Source organism: Sus scrofa, chromosome 13 (assembly GCF_054392235.1).
Source record: "Sus scrofa isolate SSC_HxYL_T2T_F1_AM1 chromosome 13, Sscrofa_HxYL_maternal_Yorkshire_Landrace_v2.0, whole genome shotgun sequence".
NCBI classification, from domain to species: Eukaryota; Metazoa; Chordata; class Mammalia; order Artiodactyla; family Suidae; genus Sus; species Sus scrofa.
In genome coordinates, this window is record NC_139395.1 from 21,396,633 (window position 1) to 21,416,581 (window position 19,949).

Here is a 19,949-nt window from a genome sequence, read left to right on the forward strand (position 1 = left end):
GAAGGAGCTAAATATAGAGATATTTAGGGAAGAACATTCTAGGTGGAGAGAGAAGGGGCAGATGGGAACTTCCTGGCCTGTTTGAGGGACATCCAGGAGGCCACTGTGACCAGGGAAGAGTGAAGCAAGGCATAGAGGAGCTGGGACAGAGTCATAGTGTAAAGGGAGGTGACTAGGTAGGCCCTCAAAGGCCACTATAAAGACTTTGGGGTTTTATTTCGAGAAATAGAAAGCAATGAAAGGGTTTTCAAGTTGAAGAATGACACAATCTGATTTCAACTTTATCAGCATCACTCTCACTGTTGGACTGAGAAAAGAGAGAAGAGGGTAGGGCTGGAGTCAGAAGGAATTGTTAGGAGTCTACTGCAATAATGCAGGCAAGAGATGACAGTGGCTGAAGCTAAGGTGGTAAGAAAAGGAATTCATCCACTCCTGAAGAGGTTAGCGGTTATAAGCTTCAGCAACAAAATCCCTGGATTTATGTCTATCACTTAGTTGTGTGGCTAGGGCAGATCACTTAACCAGCCTTTTAGGACAAATTTCTAGAAAGGAAAAAGGGGTTAACAAAGAGCCCTGGATTCAGGATCAAGAAGGCTGGTGCTTCGGATGGGCTCCCTCAACATCCATTGCAAGCCTCATTTCCATTCTCTTCTCAACTACAGTCCATAGAATATTAAAAGCCCCCCACCCCCCGCCCCTTTTCAGACTTTCTTGTGGTTAGAGGGGGCCATGCTGACTCTGCTAGCCAGTAAAATGCATGCTGAAGTATGATACCTCTTCTGCTTCATCCTTCTGGTCTAGGTGCCCAGCAAGCAGCAGCTGTCCCTAAAGATGATGGGGCCAAAGGATAGAAGGAGCCTGTTCCTTTGATGGCATCGGGGAGCCCCTACTACTAGCCCTGGACCACCTGTCTTGTGATTTCTTATTGTTCAGGGGAAAGAAATAAACACGTTTTAATCATACCTCTGATATTTTTTTTGGCCACATCCATGGCATGTGGAAGTTCCTGGACCAAGGGTAGAACCTACGCCATAACATCAACCTGGGTTACAGAAATGACAATGTCAGACCTTAACTCACTGTGCCACCAGGGAACTACATACCTCTGATCCTTAAATGCGTGTAAATCTCCTATAATGCCATTGTATGCAATCCTATCATTTAAACCTGTGTCTTAGTGCTAACTCTGATACGGTCTTATGGGTTTAGGCGAGCATGCATTCACTCTGCATTCACTCCCATGTATGTTAATTGTGGCTCTTGGATTCAATACCTTTTAAACCCTCTTCCCAAGCTAATATTCCACACTTGGATTTTAGAGGAACAAAAATTTTGATGCGTTTTCATTCAGCATGTTTTACTCTATTTGGTACAAATTCAAGATTGTTCTGGAAGAGTATTACATTCTTTTCTTTTTATTTAAGGCATTATAATAATATCACATCTCTTCAAACAGTTTTTGGAACATGATATAACATCTTTGGTGATTTTTCCCTGGGACAGTTTTTTTTTTCAAAGTTATTTTGTTAATACTTACAGATGCATAAACTTAAGCACAGAAAATTATAGTTTTCTGAGGTTATATGGTAAGTTAAGATTCAAAATTACTGACTCCTGACATAATTTTTTCACTGAAATATGAAGACGTCCCCCAAAAGGTTGATGGTGATCAATAATTATGACAAATACCACTCAAAATCAATTTTTCATCAAAATTTCTCAAAGAAATTACATAGACAGTATATAGATAAGTAGATACATAATAAATATGGATGGATAGGTGGATAGATGAATGGATTCAAGGAATAGATGAACGGAGGATGGATTTGATACATCTGAGCTGGACTACTTTTGACATTTGGACAGATAGCCAAAGTCTACATTAGAGTACAGAATTTGGGAAGCCGTTGTTAAGTCTAATACTTTCTCTATGCTTCAGAGCTAAAATATGGAGCCTGATGCAGTCTTTACCAGGCTAGTCACCAGAAAATGAGAACCCGTGAATCACTCTTGACAGGAATGGATCTTTTACCAAATCCAAAGTTATCCCAGCTGCATTCCAGCAGCGCACCTCATGCTGTTGCTGAAACAATGTAAACAATGCAAAGAGCCACTGCGGAGCTTCTTACAAATAAATACCCATAATAGCAAGCAGTCCATGAGGGTCTAAGACATCCTGCCTCTTGCATAATGGCGAACAGTGGTATTTGTTTTTTCTAACCCTAATTAGGTTCCTTGGTGCTGGAGAAAGTATTTGGTACAAGTAAAGTCAATTACAATATCTGAAACACAGAAAATCATGCATTGGGAAGAAACTCTTTGATAGCACTAAAAAAAAAGGTATTATGAAAAGGAACCAGGGAGCATTTGCCCAGTCCCAGCTGGAGAGAGAAAACTGCCTTCTGTCTAGTGTTCTCCGGGGTCAGACCCAGGACCTGCTACACTAGCTCATGGTGCCAACAAGGCATGCTCTCTCTCACCTAAATGCTCACCATTTTGCTCAAAATTATTTAGGTAGGTAAGTTTCAAGTATTTATGGATGAAATGATAGAATCCTTTAAAACACTAATATTATGTCAACTTAAAAATTAATTTCTGGAGTTCCCGTCATGGCGCAGTGGTTAACGAATCCGACTAGGAACCATGAGGTTGTGGGTTCGGTCCCTGCCCTTGCTCAGTGGGTTAACGATCCGGCGTTGCCGTGAGCTGTGGTGTAGGTTGCAGACGCGGCTCGGATCCCGCGTTGCTGTGGCTCTGGCGTAGGCCGGTGGCTGCAGCTCCGATTCAACCCCTAGCCTGGGAACCTCCATATGCCGCGGGAGCGGCCCAAGAAATAGCAACAATAACAACAACAACAACAACAAAAAAAAAAAAAGACAAAAGACAAAAAAAAAAAGTTAAAAAAAAATTAATTTCTTAATATCATTGGATATCCAATCACACTTAGATTTCTGAGTCTCTCTCCTCCTCAATTTCAGTTTGTGGTTTAAACCAGAATCTAAGAGTTGCATGTAATTTAGCAGGTCAAGAACAGGTCGATGGAGTTCCCACTGTGGCTCATTGGGTGTCTCCGGAGCACTGGCATACAGGTTCAATCCCTGGCCCAGCACAGTGGGTTGGGGATCCTGCATTGCCACAGCAGCATGGGTCTCAACTGCAACTCTGATCTGACTCCTGGTCCGGGAAACTTCATGTGTTGTGGGGTGGCCAAAAAAGGGGGGAAAAAAAGAATAGAATGCCCTGAACCTTCAGTCTCTTTCCCTCTCCCTCTTTCACTCCCGCACTCTCCCTTGGAAACATTTATTGTAGAAACCAAGTTGTTCATCTTGTAGTTTCTCTCTCTCTCTCTGCATTTTACAGGTTCCAACACTGTGTTGTCATATAATGATGTACCTATCCTTCTATATTTCCTATAAATTTATATTAATTTCTCTATTTCCAATAGATATAGAGGCCGAATCAGATTCAGGCTTAATGCGAGGTAGGAAGAGTGGAATTCCCTCTTTTTAATATGCAAGGGAATTATTTGGGCTGCACAAATAATCATTATCAAAGAATCATTTAGATTGTTTTTATTTTTGTTTTCTATTTTTTTGACTTTTTATTTATTTCTTGTTTTGGCTGCACCCATGGCATATGGAAGTTCCCAGGCTAGGGGTTGAATCAGAGCTACAGCTGCCAACCACAGCCACAGCAATGCCAGATCCCAGCCACATCTGTGACCTATACCACAGTTCATGGCAATGCCACATCCTTAACACACTGAGCAAGGAGAGGGATTGAACCCATATCCTCATGGTTACTAGATGGATTCATTTTGGCTGCACCACAATGGGACCTCATAGATTAATTTTAATTTTTAACATTTTTCTGTTATAAGTGAATTTATTACATTTATACTTTTACAATGATCATCACAAATGAATTTTATAGGATTTCCATAAATCCACACCCCCAGCGCATCCCCCAAAGACCCAAACTCTCTCCTTTGGAAACCATGAGTTTTTCAAAGCCTGTGAGACATTACCTATTCTGCAAAGAAGTTCATTGTGTCCTTTTTAAAGATTCCACATGTCAGTGAAAGCACTGGATGTTGGTGTCTCATTGTATGGCTGACTTCACTTAGCATGATAATTTCTAGGTCCATTCATATTGCTAAAAATGCCGCTATTTCATTCCTTTTAATGGCTGAGTAATATTCCATTGTGTATATGTGCCACGTCTTCTTGATCCACTCCTCTGTCCATGGACATTCAGGTTATTTCCATGTCTAGGCTATTGCAAATGGTGCTGCAATGAACATCGGAATACAGGTGTCTCTTCAACTCATGGTTTTCTCTGGATAGATGCCCAGGAGTGGGATGGCTGGATCAAATGGTAGTTCTATTTTTACTTTTCTGAGGAATCTCCATACTGTTTTCCACAGTGGTTGTACCAATTGACAATCCCACCAATAGTGTACTAGGGTTCCTTTTTCTCCACACCCTCTCCAGCACTTCTTGTTTGTAGACTTTTGGATGATGGCCATTCTGGCTGGTGTAAGGTGCTACTTCATAGTGGTTTTGATTTGCATCTCTCTAATAATGAGTGACGTTGAACATCTTTTCATGTGTTTCTCGGCCATCTGCATGTCTTCTTTGGAGAACTGTCTGCTTAGATATTCTGCCCGTGTTTTGATGGGGTTGTTTGTTTTTTTGGTATGGAGTGGTAGGAGGTGTTTATAAATTTTGGAGATTAATCGCTTGTCAGTCGATTCACTTGCAAAGATTTTCTCCCATTCTGTGGATTGTCTTTCCGTTTTGTTTAGGGTTTCCTTTGCTGTGCAGAAACTTTGAAGTTTGAGTAGGTCCCTTTTGTTTATTTTTGTTTTTACCATCATTACTCTAAGAGGTGGATTTGAGAAGATGTTGCTGTCGTTCATATCAAGAGAGTGTTTGTCCTGTGTTTTCCCCTAAGAGTTTTATAGTGTATGGTCTTATATGTAGGTCTTTCACCCATTTTGAGTTTCTTTTTGTGTATGGTGTTAGGGAGTGTTCTAATTTCATTCTTTTCCATGTGGCTGTCCGGTTTTCCCAGCACCACTTATTGAAGGGACTGTCTTTTCTTCTCCATTGTATAGTCTTGCCTCCTTTGTCATAGATTAGTTGACTGTAGGCCTGTGGGTTTGATTCTGGGCTTTCTATCCTGTTCCACTGATCTCTATTTCTGTCTTCGTGCCAGTACCATACAGTTTTGATGACTGTTGCTTTATAGTAGAGTCTGAAGTCAGGGAGCCTGATTCCTCCAGCTCCATTTTTCTTTCTCGGGAGGCCTTTGTCCACTCTGGTTCTTTTGTGTTTCCAAATGAACTTTAAAATGGTTTGTTTGAGTTCTGTGACAAATGTCCTTGGTAATTTGATGCGGATTGCACTGACTCTGTAGATTGCCCTGGGTAGTAGAGTCCTTTTGATAATATTGGCCTTCCGATGCAAGAGCGTGGTATGTCTTTGTGTCACCTTTGATTTCTGTCATCAGTGTCGTATAGTTTTCAGAGTACAGGTCTTTTGTCTCTTTAGGTAGGTTTACTCCTAGGTGTTTTATTCTGTTGCATGCGATGATAAACGGGATTGCTTCCCTCATTTCCCTTTCTGATCTTTCATTGTTCGTGTATAGAAATGCCATTGATGTCTGTGGATTAATTTTGTATCCTGCGACTTTGCAAATTCATGGATGAGCTCTAACAGTTTCCTGGTAGAGTCTTTAGGATTCTCTAGGTATAGTATCATGTCATCTGCAAATTGTGATAGTTTTACTTCTTCCTTTCCAATCTGGATTCCTTTTATCTCTTTCATTTCTCCAATTGCTGTAGATAGCACTTCCAAAACTTTGTTGAATAGTGGTGGGGAGAGCAGACATCCTTGTCTTGCTCCGGATCTCAGTGGGAATTCTTGCAGCTTTCACCACTGAGAATGATGTTCGCGGTGGGTGTGTCATATATGGCCTGTATTATGTTGAGGTAGGTTCCCTCTATGCCCACGTTCTGAAGGGATTCTATCAGAGATGGGTGTTGGATTTTGTCAAAGGCTTTTTCCGTGTCTATTGAGAGGATCCTATGGTTTTTATTCTTCAGTTTGTTAATGTGATGTGTCACACTGATGGATTTGCGGATATTGAAGACCCCTTGCATCCCTGGAATAAATCCCACTTGATCATGATGTACAATCCTTTGAATGTATTGTTGGATGTGGTTTGCTAGTATTTTGTTGAGGATTTTTGCATTGATGTTCATCAGTGAAATTGGCCTGCCGTTTTCTTTCTTGTGGTGTCATTGTCTGGCTTGGGTTATCAGGGTGATGGTGGCCTCATAGAATGAGTTTGGGAGTATCCCTTCCTCTGCAATTTTTGGGAATAGTTTCAGAAGGAGAGGCGTTGGCTCTTCTCTAAATGTTTGCTAGAATTCACCTGTGAAGCCATCTGGTCCTGGACTTTTGTTTGTTGGAAGAGTTTTAATCCCAGGTTCAATTTCAGTATTTGTGATTGGTCCATTCATCTTTTCTATTTCGTCTTGGTTTAGTCTTGGAAGATTGTACTTTTCTAAGAATTTGTCCATTTCTTCGAGGTTTTCTGTTATATTGGCATATAGTTGCATATAGTGGTCTCTTGTGATCCTTTGCACTTCTGTGAAGTCCATTGTTACTTGTCCTTTTTCATTTCTAGTGTTATTGATTTGAGTCCTCTCTCTTTTTTGCTTGATAAGTCTGGCTAGGGGTTTACCAATTTTGTTGATCTTTTCAAAGAACCAGCATTTGTTTCATTGATCCTTTCAATGGTTTTCTTTGTTTCTATTTCCTTGATTTCTGCTCTGATCTTAATGATTTCTTTCCTTCTGCTAACTTTAGGTCTTGTCTGTTCTTCTCTCTTGAGCTGCTTTAGGTGTCAAGTTAGCTAGTTTATTTGAGCTTTTTCTTGTTTCCTGAGTGGGCTTGTATTGCTATAAACTTTCCTCTTAGAATGGCTTTTGCTGCATCCCATAGGTTTTGGAGTGTTGTATCACTGTTGTCATTTGCTGCTAGGTATTTTTTAATTTCCTCTTGGATTTCCTCAGTGATCCTTTGTTTGTTTAGTCGCATGTTGTTGAGTCTCCACGTGTTTGTGTGTTTTGCACAGTTTTTCTTCATGTGGTTGATGTCCAGTCATATAGCTTTGTGGTCGGAAAAGATGCTTGATATGATTTCAGTTTTCTTAAAGTTACTGAGGTTGGATTTGTGGCCCAGAATGTGACCATTCTTAGAGAATGTTCCATGTGCCCTTGAGAAGATTTTGTATTCTGCTGCTTTTGGATGGAATGTCCTATAAATATCTAGGAAGTCCATCTGGTTTAATGCATCATTCAGGGCCCCTGTTTCCTTATTGATTTTGTGTCTGGATGATCTGTCCATTGCTGTACGTGGGGTGCTAAAGTCTCCTGCTATTACTGTGTTGTTGTCGATTTCTCCTTTTAAGGTTGTTGGCAGTTGCCTTATATCTTGCGATGAACCACTAGGTTGGGTGCGTAGATATTTAAAACTGTTAAATCTGGAGAGGACAAGATGGCGGAGGAGTAGGGGGACACGCTCGCCCTCTCCCACAAACACAACAAAAAAAGCACATCTACAGAAGAAATGACTCGCACAGAACAACAACCAATCGCTGGCAGAGGAACCTAAACTCCAATAACGGCAAGAAATTCGTGACATTATTGGGCAGAACGGGAGAAAAGAGGAGAGTGAGAGAAGGTGAATCCGAGCGGGACGGGCGCTCCCGAAAGGGAACTGCGGAGGAGAAAGGGATCCCGCACCCTGGAAAGTCTCCTACCGGGGGAAAGATCAAACGAACCGGAGGAATCTCCAGATGCAGAGAAGAGTGTAGCAGTAAGTCGGAATACGGAAAAACGATCAAGAACCCAACGGACCATCTGAACTACGGGCACAGTCACCAAAAATTGAGACGCCTGGGTGGGGGCTGGGCACCGAATCCTCGGCTCCAGAGGTTAGTCCCCGGGAAAGGGCCGGGGGACGCCTGGGTGGGGGCTGGGCACCGAGACCTCAGCTCTGAAGGTTGGTCCCCGAGAGGGGGCCGGGGGACGCCTGGGTGGGGGCTGGGCACCGAGACCTCGCCTCCAAAGGTTAGTCCCCAAGAAAGGGCCGGGGGACGCCTGGGGGGGGGGGGCTGGGCACCGAGACCTCGGCTCCAGAGATTAGTCCCCGGGCTAGGGGGGCGGGGAAGAGCGGAAACTGCTTGGGAGGTCTCTAAACCATTTGACGGGGCAGAGACTGCCTGGGAGACTAGAAAACAAAGCTGTCGCAGAGGAAGGGAGCAATACTCTAGGGGCGGGGAAGTGGAAAGCTGCCTCAGAGGGAACCTGGGAGAAGAGCCTGGTCTGCGCCCGTGCTGGGGAGGGGAGAGAAGAAGGGGTGGGTCCCCATAGAATACCCCCCACGCCACAACAAGCTTACAGGCCCGCTAGCTAGCAGAAAGCTGTGCTTCCCAGTGCATTCCCTCCCCCCACCCCCGCCACCCCCTACGCTCTCGCCGAACCTGGGGCTGCCTGCCATCCAGGAGGGCTGGCCTCAACAATTGCCTGAAGCCTACCACCGCAGGGGCTCTCCCTGCACAGGCCTGCTTGCCCTTTGGAGGGGCTACACTTCCACAGAGCAGCACCAAACACCACCAGCCCCCTAGAAAAGGCCTGCAGCCCAGAAAAGCTAGAACAAGCCTAGCCAGGCCGTGAATAGATCGACCTAATTCTCCGACGGTTTTTCTGAGACGGGCTCCCCTGGGGAGGAGCCTCTTGAGTCTCCAAGGGCCTTGCTACACGCCCAAGACCCCAGGGGGTGCTAAGACCTAGTGGACCAGCTGCATAGGACTGCCAGCTCCAGGCAGGACCCCCTGCAGCCCAGAAAAGCTGCAACAAGCCTGGCCGAATTGGGAAAAGATCTCAGACGGTCTTTCGGAGTTGGGCTGTCCTGGGGAGGAGCCTCTTGAGTCTCCAAGGGCCCTGCTACCCGCCCAAGACCCCAAGGGGTGCTGAGACCTAGTGGACCAGCTGCATAGGACTGCCAGCTCCAGGCAGGACCCCCTGCAGCCCAGAAAAGCTGCAACAAGCCTGGCCGAATCGGGAAAAGATCTCAGACGGTCTTTCTGAGTCGGGCTGTCCTGGGGAGGAGCCTCTTGAGTCTCCAAGGGCCCTGCTACCCGCCCAAGACCCCAGGGGGTGCTGAGACCTAGTGGACCAGCTGCATAGGACTGCCAGCTCCAGGCAGGACCCCCTGCAGCCCAGAAAAGCTGCAACAAGCCTGGCCGAATCGGGAAAAGATCTCAAACGGTCTTTCTGAATCGGGCTGCCCTGGGGAGGAGCCTCTTGAGCCTCCAAGGGCCCTGCTACCCGCCCAAGACCCCAAGGGGTGCTGAGACCTAGTGGACCAGCTGCATAGGACTGCCAGCTCCAGGCAGGACCCCCTGCAGCCCAGAAAAGCTGCAACAAGCCTGGCCGACTTGGGAAAAGATCTCAGACGGTCTTTCTGAGTCAGGCTGTCCTGGGGAGGAGCCTCTTGAGTCTCCAAGGGCCCTGCTACCCGCCCAAGACCCCAGGGGGTGCTGAGACCTAGTGGACCAGCTGCATAGGACTGCCAGCTCCAGGCAGGACACCCTGCAGCCCAGAAAAGCTGCAACAAGCCTGGCCGACTTGGGAAAAGATCTCAGACGGTCTTTCTGAGTTGGGCTGTTCTGGGGAGGAGCCTCTTGAGTCTCCAAAGGCCCTGCTACCCGCCCAAGACCCCAAGGGGTGCTGAGACCTAGTGGACCAGCTGCATAGGACTGCCAGCTCCAGGCAGGACCCCCTGCAGCCCAGAAAAGCTGCAACAAGCCTGGCCGAATCGGGAAAAGATCTCAGACGGTCTTTCTGAGTCGGGCTGCCCTGGGGAGGAACCTCTTGAGTCTCCAAGGGCCCTGCTACCCGCCCAAGACCCCAGGGGGTGCTGAGAACCAAGTGAAATCTGCTACCATCGTGGGGTGGACCTCCCAGTCCTGTCTGCCCTCAGGAAGTCCTCCTTTGCTTCAAAGAAACACTGTTAGTCCCATCAACACTCCAGAAAAGCCACACTGCCTCAAAAAAAGATTGACCAACAACGACAGCCCTCAGGAAATATTCCAGGGCAGTGACAAGGCAAACACTACCCGATAACGGAGAGTACAACTCCCTCAGGAGAAAGAAGACAACAAGCAAGATGAAGAAGCTGAGAAACCACCCCCAGTCAAACCAACAGGAGAACTCACCTAAAACAGTCAACAATGAAACTGATCTCTGCAGTCTGACAGACCTGGAGTTCAAAAGAGAAATAGTGAAAATACTGAAGGAATTAAGAGAAGATATGAACAGCAATGCAGATACCCTCAGAAAGGAGCTAGAAAATATAAGGAGGAGCCAAGAAAAACTAGAACATTCATTTGCAGAGATGCAAACTGAACTAGGGGCAGTAAAAACTAGAATGAATAATGCAGAAGAACGAATCAGTGATATGGAAGATAGAATAATGGAAATCACTCAATCTGGTCAACAGACAGAAAACCGAATCAAAAAACTGGAAAGCAATATAAGAGACCTATGGGATAATATAAAACGGGCCAATCTACGCATAATAGGAATTCCAGAAGGAGTAGAAAAAGATAAAGGAATGGAAAATATATTTGAAGAAATTATCGCTGGAAACTTCCCAAATCTAAAGGATACTGGATTCAAGATACAAGAAGCACAGAGGACCCCAAACAAACTGAACCCAAACAGACCCACACCAAGACACATCATAATAAAAATGGCAAAAGTTAGTGATAAAGAGAGGATCCTAAAGGCAGCAAGAGAAAAACAGAATGTTACCTACAAGGGAACCCCCATAAGAATATCAGCTGATTTCTCTACAGAAACACTACAGGCCAGGAGGGAATGGCAAGAGATATTTAAAGTGCTCAAAGGAAAAAATATGCAACCTAGAATACTTTATCCAGCAAGAATATCATTTAAAATAGAAGGGGAAATAAAAATTTTTCCCAACAAACAAAAACTTAAAGAATACAGCAACACAAAACCCAGGTTAAAGGAAATATTGAAAGGGCTTCTCTAAACCAAAAAGAAAGGAAGGAAAGGGAAGAAAAAAGAAAAGAAAAAAAAAAAAAAAAAAGAAGAAGAAGAAGAAGAGGAAGAACTAGGACTGAGGAAGATACAATCAGAGAGCAGTCACTCAAATAAGCCAGCATACAGATTTAATCATGAACATGCTTCAAACAAAATAAAATTAAAAGGAAAAAAATAAAAGAGTCATCAAAACCATAAAATGTGGGCAAGGGATGTTAGGAGGTAAATAATCCTTTTTGTTTGTATGTATGTCTCTCTTCTTAATTTTAATATAATAATGAAGTGTTTGAACTTACAGGACCATCAGGCTAAAACACACAATTATGGGAAGGGGTTAGCATACTTAAAAAACAGGGCAACCACAAGCCAAAACCAAATATTGCATTTGCAAAAAATGAAAAAAAAAAATACACTCAAGCAGATAATAACAGGAGACCATCCAACCAAAAAAAAAAAAAAAAAAAGAAGAAGAAGAATGGAGAACCATAGAATCAACTGGAACACGAGGATCAAATGGCAATAAATAATCATCTATCAATTATCACCTTAAATGTCAATGGACTGAATGCCCCAATCAAAAGACACAGAATGGCTGAGTGGATAAAACGGCAAAAACCTTCAATATGCTGCCTACAAGAAACTCACCTTAGGACAAAAGATACATATAGATTGAAAGTGAAAGGCTGGGGAAAAGTATTTCATGCCAATAGACATGACAGAAAAGCAGGAGTTGCAACACTCATATCAGACAAAATAGACTTTAAAACAAAAGACATAAAGAAAGACAAAGAAGGACACTATTTAATGATTAAGGGATCCATCCAAGGAGAGGAGGTTACTATCATCAACATATATGCCCCAAACATAGGAGCACCCAGATACATACAACAAATATTAACAGACATAAAGGGAGATATTGATGAGAATACAATCATAGTAGGAGACCTTAATACTCCCCTCACATCAATGGACAGATCCTCTAGACAGAAAACCAATAAAGCAACAGAGATCCTAAAGGAAACAATAGAAAAGTTAGACTTAATTGATATCTTCAGGACACTACATCCAAAAAAATCAGAATACACATTCTTCTCAAATGCTCATGGAACATTCTCAAGAATCGACCACATATTGGGACATAAAGCGAGTCTCAATAAATTTAGGAGCATAGAAATTATCTCAAGTATCTTCTCTGACCACAATGCCATGAAATTAGAAATCAACCATGGGAAAAGGAAAGAGAAAAAACCTACTCCATGGAGACTAAACAACATGCTACTAAAAAACCAATGGGTCAATGAGGAAATCAAGAAGGAAATTAAAAACTATCTTGAAACAAATGATAATGAAGACACAACCTCTCAAAATCTATGGGATGCTGCGAAAGCAGTGCTCAGAGGGAAATTTATAGCAATCCAGGCCTTTCTCAAAAAAGAAGAAAGATCCCAAATTGACAACTTAACCCTCCACCTAAATGAATTAGAAAAAGAAGAACAAAGAAGTCCTAAAGTCAGCAGAAGGAAGGAAATTGTAAAGATCAAAGAAGAAATCAATAAAATAGAGACTCAAAAAACAATAGAGAAAATTAATAAAACCAAGAGCTGGTTCTTTGAAAAGGTGAACAAAATTGATAAACCCCTGGCCAGACTCACTAAAAAGAGGAGAGAAAGAACCCAAATCACCAAAATTATAAATGAAAAAGGAGAAATCACAACGGATACAGCAGAAATACAAAAAACCATAAGAGAATACTATGAACAACTATATGGCAATAAGTTTGACAATCTGGAAGAAATGGACAATTTTCTAGAATCTTACAGCCTGCCAAAACTGAATCAAGCAGAAACAGACCAACTGAACAGACCAATCACTAGAAATGAAATTGAAGAGGTCATAAAATCACTCCCTACAAATAAAAGCCCAGGACCAGATGGCTTCACAGGTGAATTCTATCAAACATATAAAGAGGAATTGGTGCCCATCCTCCTTAAACTCTTTCAAAAGGTTGAAGAAGAAGGAATACTCCCAAAGACATTCTATGAGGCCACCATCACCCTCATTCCAAAACCAGGCAGAGATACCACCAAAAAAGAAAACTATCGCCCAATATCATTGATGAATATAGATGCAAAACTTCTCAACAAAATCTTAGCCAACCGAATCCAACAACATATCAAAAAAATTATACACCATGACCAGGTTGGGTTCATCCCAGGTTCACAAGGATGGTTCAACATACGCAAATCAATCAACATCATACACCACATTAACAAAAAAAAAGTCAAAAATCATATGATCATCTCAATAGATGCAGAAAAAGCATTTGACAAAGTCCAACATCCATTCATGATCAAGACCCTCGCCAAAGTGGGTATAGAGGGAACATTCCTGAATATAATCAAAGCCATTTATGATAAACCCACAGCAAATATAATCCTCAATGGGGAAAAACTGAAAGCCTTCTCACTCAAATCTGGAACAAGACAGGGATGCCCACTCTCACCACTGCTCTTCAACATAGTTTTGGAAGTCTTAGCCACAGCAATTAGACAAACAAAAGAAATCAAAGGCATCCATATAGGAAGAGAAGAGATCAAACTGTCACTGTATGCAGATGACATGATTCTATACCTAGAAAACCCTAAGGACTCAACCCCAAAACTCCTTGAACTGATTAATAAATTCAGCAAAGTGGCAGGATATAAGATTAACATTCAGAAGTCAGTTGCATTTCTGTATACCAGCAATGAAGCATTAGAAAAGGAATACAAAAATACGATACCTTTTAAAATTGTACCTCACAAAATCAAATACCTCGGAATACACCTAACCAAAGAGGTAAAGGACCTATATGCCGAGAACTATAAAACCTTAATCAAAGAAATCAAAGAAGATGTAAAAAAATGGAAAGATATTCCATGTTCCTGGATTGGAAAAATCAATATTGTGAAAATGGCCATCCTACCCAAAGCAATCTACAGATTCAATGCCATCCCTATCAAATTACCCATGACATTTTTCACAGAACTAGAACAAACAATCCAAACATTTATATGGAACAACAAAAGACCCAGAATCGCCAAAGCAATCCTGAGAAACAAAAACCAAGCAGGAGGCATAACTCTCCCAGACTTCAAGAAATACTACAAAGCCACAGTCATCAAAACAGTGTGGTACTGGTATCAAAACAGACAGACAGACCAATGGAACAGAATAGAGAATCTGGAAATTAACCCTGACACCTATGGTCAATTAATCTTTGACAAGGGAGGCAAGAACATCAAATGGGAAAAGGAAAGTCTATTCAGCAAGCATTGCTGGGAAACCTGGACAGCTGTATGCAAAGCAATGAAACTAGAACACACCCTCACACCATGCACAAAAATAAACTCCAAATGGCTGAAAGACTTAAATATACGACAGGACACCATCAAACTCCTAGAAGAAAACATAGGCAAAACACTCTCTGACATCAACATCATGAATATTTTCTCAGGTCAGTCTCCCAAAGCAATAGAAACTAGAGCAAAAATAAACCCATGGGACCTCATCAAACTGAAAAGCTTTTGCACAGCAAAGGAAACCCAAAAGAAAACAAAAAGACAACTTACAGAATGGGAGAAAATAGTTTCAAATGATGCAACTGACAAGGGCTTAATCTCTAGAATATACAAGCAACTTATACAACTCAACAGCAAAAAAACCAATCAATCAATGGAAAAATGGGCAAAAGACCTGAATAGACATTTCTCCAAGGAAGATATACAGATGGCCAACAAACACATGAAAAAATGCTCAACATCGCTGATTATAAGAGAAATGCAAATCAAAACGACCATGAGATACCACCTCACACCAGTCAGATTGGCCATCATTAATAAATCCACAAATAACAAGTGCTGGAGGGGCTGTGGAGAAAAGGGAACCCTCCTGCACTGTTGGTGGGAATGTAAACTGGTACAGCCACTATGGAGAACAGTTTGGAGATACCTTAGAAATCTATACATAGAACTTCCATATGACCCTGCAATCCCACTCTTGGGCATCTATCCGGACAAAGCTCTACTTAAAAGAGACACATGCACCCGCATGTTCATTGCAGCACTATTCACAATAGCCAGGACATGGAAACAATCCAAATGTCCATCGACAGAGGATTGGATTCGGAAGATGTGGTATATATACACGATGGAATACTACTCAGCCATAAAAAAGGATGACATCATGCCATTTGCAGCAACATGGATGGAACTAGAGAATCTCATACTGAGTGAAATGAGCCAGAAAGACAAAGACAAATACCATATGACATCACTTATAACTGGAATCTAATATCCAGCACAAATGAACATCTCCTCAGAAAAGAAAATCAATCATGGACTTGGAGAAGAGACTTGTGGTTGCCTGATGGGAGGGGGAGGGAGTGGGAGGGATCGGGAGCTTGGGCTTATCAGTCACAAGGTAGAATAGATTTACAAGGAGATCCCGCTGAATAGCATTGAGAGCTATGTCTAGATACTCATGTTGCAACAGAAGAAATGGTGGGGGAAAAACTGTAATTGTAATGTATACATGTAAGGATAACCTGACCCCCTTGCTGTACAGTGGGAAAATAAAATTTAATAAAAAAAAAAAAAAAAAAAAAAAAATAAAACTGTTAAATCTTCTTCTTGGATTGACCCTTTGATCGTTAGGTAGTGACCTTCCTTGTCCCTTAAGGTATTTTTCATTTTAAAGTCTATTTTGTCTGATATGAGTATTGCTACTCCAGCTTTCTATTGATTCCTGTTTCCATGGGACATTTTCTTCCATCCTCTCACTTTCCATTTGTGTGTGTCCCTAGAAGGGAAGTGGGTCTCTTGAAGACAGCACATATGTGGGTCTTGTTGTTGTATCCATTCAGCCAGTCTATGTCTTTTGGTTGGGGCGTTTAGTCCATTAACATTTAAGGTAATTATTGATGTGTATGTTCTTATTGCCATTGTATTAACTGCTTGGGATTTGTTTTTGTTGCTCTTTTTTCTTCCCTTCTTCTCTTGTTCTCTCCTCTTGTGGTTTGATGCTGCCTTTAGTGTTGTATTTGAGTTGATTTTTCTTATTTCTTTGTGTGTCAATTGTAGATTTTTGGTTTGCCATTACTCTGAAGTTTTGATGTAGGAGTCTATATATATATATATATATATATATACACACACGAGATTGTTTGAAGTTGTTGGTCTCTTATTTGCAAGTGCATCTCTGGTGTCCTGCATTTGTACCCTCCTTTTCTCACGATTTCTGATTTTGGTGGCATAATTGTGTGTGGATGATTTCCTGTCTTTACTGTATGTATGCCTTTACTGGTGAGCCTTGTCATTTGTGGTTTTTTTGTTTCTGGTTGCGGCCTTTTCTCTTCTGCCTAGAGAAGTTCCTTTAGTGTTTGTTGCAAAGCTGGTTTCGTGTTGCTGAATTCTCTTAGCTTTTGCTTATCTGTGAAGCTTTTGATTTCTCCTTCAAATCTGAATGAGAGCCTTGCTGGGGAAAGCAATCTTGGTTGGAGGTTTTTCCCTTTCATCACGCTAAGTATACCATGCCATTCCCTTCTGGCCTGCAGAGTTTCTGCTGAAAAATCTGCCAATAACCTTATCAGGGTTCCCTTGTATGTTACTTGTTTCTTTTCCCTGGCTGCTCTCGATATTTTCTCCTTGTCTTTATTTTTGGTCCGTTTGATTAGTATGTGTCTTGGGGTGTTCCTCCTTGGGTTTATTTTATATGGTACTTGTTGTGCTTCCTGAATGTGAGTGAGTGGTTCCTTTCCCATGTTAGGGAAGTTTTTGGCTAGTATCTCTTGGAATAGTTTTTCTGTCCCTTTCTCTCTCCTTCCCTTCTCCTTCTGGCACCCCTACAATATGGGATGTTGGTGTGTTCAACGTTGTCCCAGAGTTCTCTGAGACTCTCTTCATTCATTTTCAGTCTTTTTCCTTTTTTCTGTTCCGTTTCCATGATTTCCACTAATCTGTCCTCTGCCTCGCTTGTTTGTTCTTCTGCCTCCTGTATTCTGCTGTCAGCTGCCTCTAGTGAATTTTTTTATTTCAGTTACTGTATTTTGCATCTCTTCTTGCTTAAGTTGTATACCTTGTATCTCCTTGCTCAGTGTTTCCTGTACATCATCCATCTTTGCCTCCAGTTTATTTCCAATGTCTTGCATCCTCTTCAGCATCAACAGTCTAAAGTCTTTTACCTGGCGGCTGAGAATCTCCTGATCACTTAGCTGTTTTTCTGGGGGGTTTTCCTTTCTCTCTCATCTGAGCTATAGTTCTCTGTGTTTTCATTTTTATAGGTTTTTGGTGTGGTGACCTTTTTCCAGATAATAGAGTTGTAGCCTCTCTTACTTCTGGCATCTGCCCCCCTTGTGGCTGAAGTTGGGACAGGGGCTTGGTGCAAGCTTCCTGATGGGAGGGACTGATGCCTGCCCACTGGTAGGTGGAGCTGATTCCTATCCCTCTGGTGGGTGGGGCTTTGTCTCTGGGTGAGAGTAGAGGTGGCTCTGTGTGTGCCCAGGGGGTCTTTAGGCAGCCAGTTTACTGAGGGGCAGGGCTGTGATCCCACCTGGATTGTTCTTTGCCCTGGGCCTCTCCGTGCTGATGGGTGGGGCCAGATTTTCCAAAATGGCCACCTCCGGAGAAAGGCATGCTGATGAATATTCCAGAGAGCTTGGCTTCCAATGTCCTTCCCCCACAACAAGCCACATTCACCCCTGATTTCCCAGGAGGTCCTCCAAGAACTGTAGCCAGGCATGACCCAGATTCCCCTGGAGACCCTGCTTTTCCCTGGGACCCAGTACATGTGAAAGTCTGCATGCATTTTCCAAGAATGGGATTTCTGCTTCCCCCAGTCCTGCGGAGTTCCTGTGCACCAGCCCCACTGGCCTTCAAAGCCATATGCTCCAGGGGCTCTTTCCAATTGCCAGATCCCCACACATGGGAGTTTGATGTGGGGCTCAGAACTCTCACTCTTGTAGGTGAGTCTCTGTGAACCAGTTACTTTCCAGTCTGTGGGAGCTTCCCATCTGGGAGGTATGGGGTTGTTTATATCACATAATTGCCCCCCTACCTCTTGATGTGACCTTCTCTTTATATTCTGGAGTAGAATATCTTTTTGAAAGTTTCTGGTCCATTTGGTTGTATATTGCTCAGCATTTAGTTGCTAATTTTGTTGTTTTTAGAGAGAAGTTGAGTTCAAGTCCTTCTATTCCACCATCCTAATCCTATCCCTACATTACTTTTATTGTCTGTTTCACCTCTAAATTTTCCTAGAGACTGTGGAAAGGATAGAAACACCCTGGCTGCCACATTCTCACTTCCTGCTATGAGGAAGGTCAATCATGTGTCCTAAACCCTGAGCCATCTCTAACCTCAGTTTAACAGTTGGCTGCTAACTATGGCAATCTCAAGTTATCAAAAGGGCTCAGGACTGAAATTGCATTTCCGCTACAGACTCCTTCTTCTCGTATATTTCATTCCATGAAAGGTCTTTAATAAAGCACTGGGAAGTATGTCTTTTCCCTTATGATAGAGCATGATAATGTGAGAAAAAAGAACGTATACACGTATGTGTAACTGGGCCACCATGCTGTACCATAGAAAATTGACAGAACACTGTAAACCAGCTGTAATGGAAAAAAATTAAAATCATTACATATATATATATATATATATATATATATATATATATATGTAAGAGGATATATATATATATATCCTCTCCATCCATTAGAGACCTTCTCATTAAAGGAAATGTCCTGGTGTTGAACTTTTGGCTCACAGAGTCTCCATAATCCTAACACTGTGGAGTTCCCATCGTGGCACAGTGGAAACAAATCTGACTACGAATCATGAGATGCAGGTTTGATCCCTGGCTTCATTCAGTGGGTTAAGGATCCAGTGTTGTCATGAGCTGTGGTGTAGGTCACAGATGAGGCTCGGATCTGGTGTTTCTGTGGCTCAGGCATAGACCAGAGAAACTTTTCAAAGCAAATCGACTTTTCCTGAAGTGATTTGCTGTCTCCATTTATATAGTGAAATAGCAGGCAACTCTATTTGATAAGCCCAGCCTCCATGATACAGGATTTCATATAAGCCAATAGGATCATTGAATTTCATGGAAATGGTTACAGTAAGTTTAGAAAATTTTTCACAGAGGATACCTGATATAATCCTTAAAAGAACATTATGGGTTAGCCTCATCAGCCTCATTTTACAGGTGAGAAAACTGAGGCTCAGAATCTTGCCAAGGTACGTACACATCTCTTTCTATTCCAACATAAGGTATTTGATCAGTATTCAAATTAGCAATTGTTATCCAAAGTCAGACAATGGCATAAAAAGAAAGATCTTTGTATCAAAAATCTGCATAGATCTGGTTACAGACAATTTTCATTCTAAAACTGGTGCAGCAATCTTTTAGAATCAACAAAAGAAAGAAATAAAAAGTAAAACTCTGCATACTCCTCTGGACCCAGGAGATTGGCTGGGCTCCCAGGGAGTTAATCTCCATTTCTGATGGAGATTCAAAGTGCTGGTGCTGCAGAGACAACACACAGCTTGGCAACACTTTGCTTTTTGGCTCCAAAGCCATGCACTTGTTCCTTGCTCAGCTGTTTATCTAGCCTCACTCCGTTCTCTCATTTGGTATTATCAGCACTGTTGTGTAAACATGTTTCTTCTTTCTATTCAGCACTATTTTTTAAATATCAGAGTATATGTGATATGTAGGATTTAGTTAAACACTCAGGTTTCTATATTGAATTGAAAACTAGTTGATT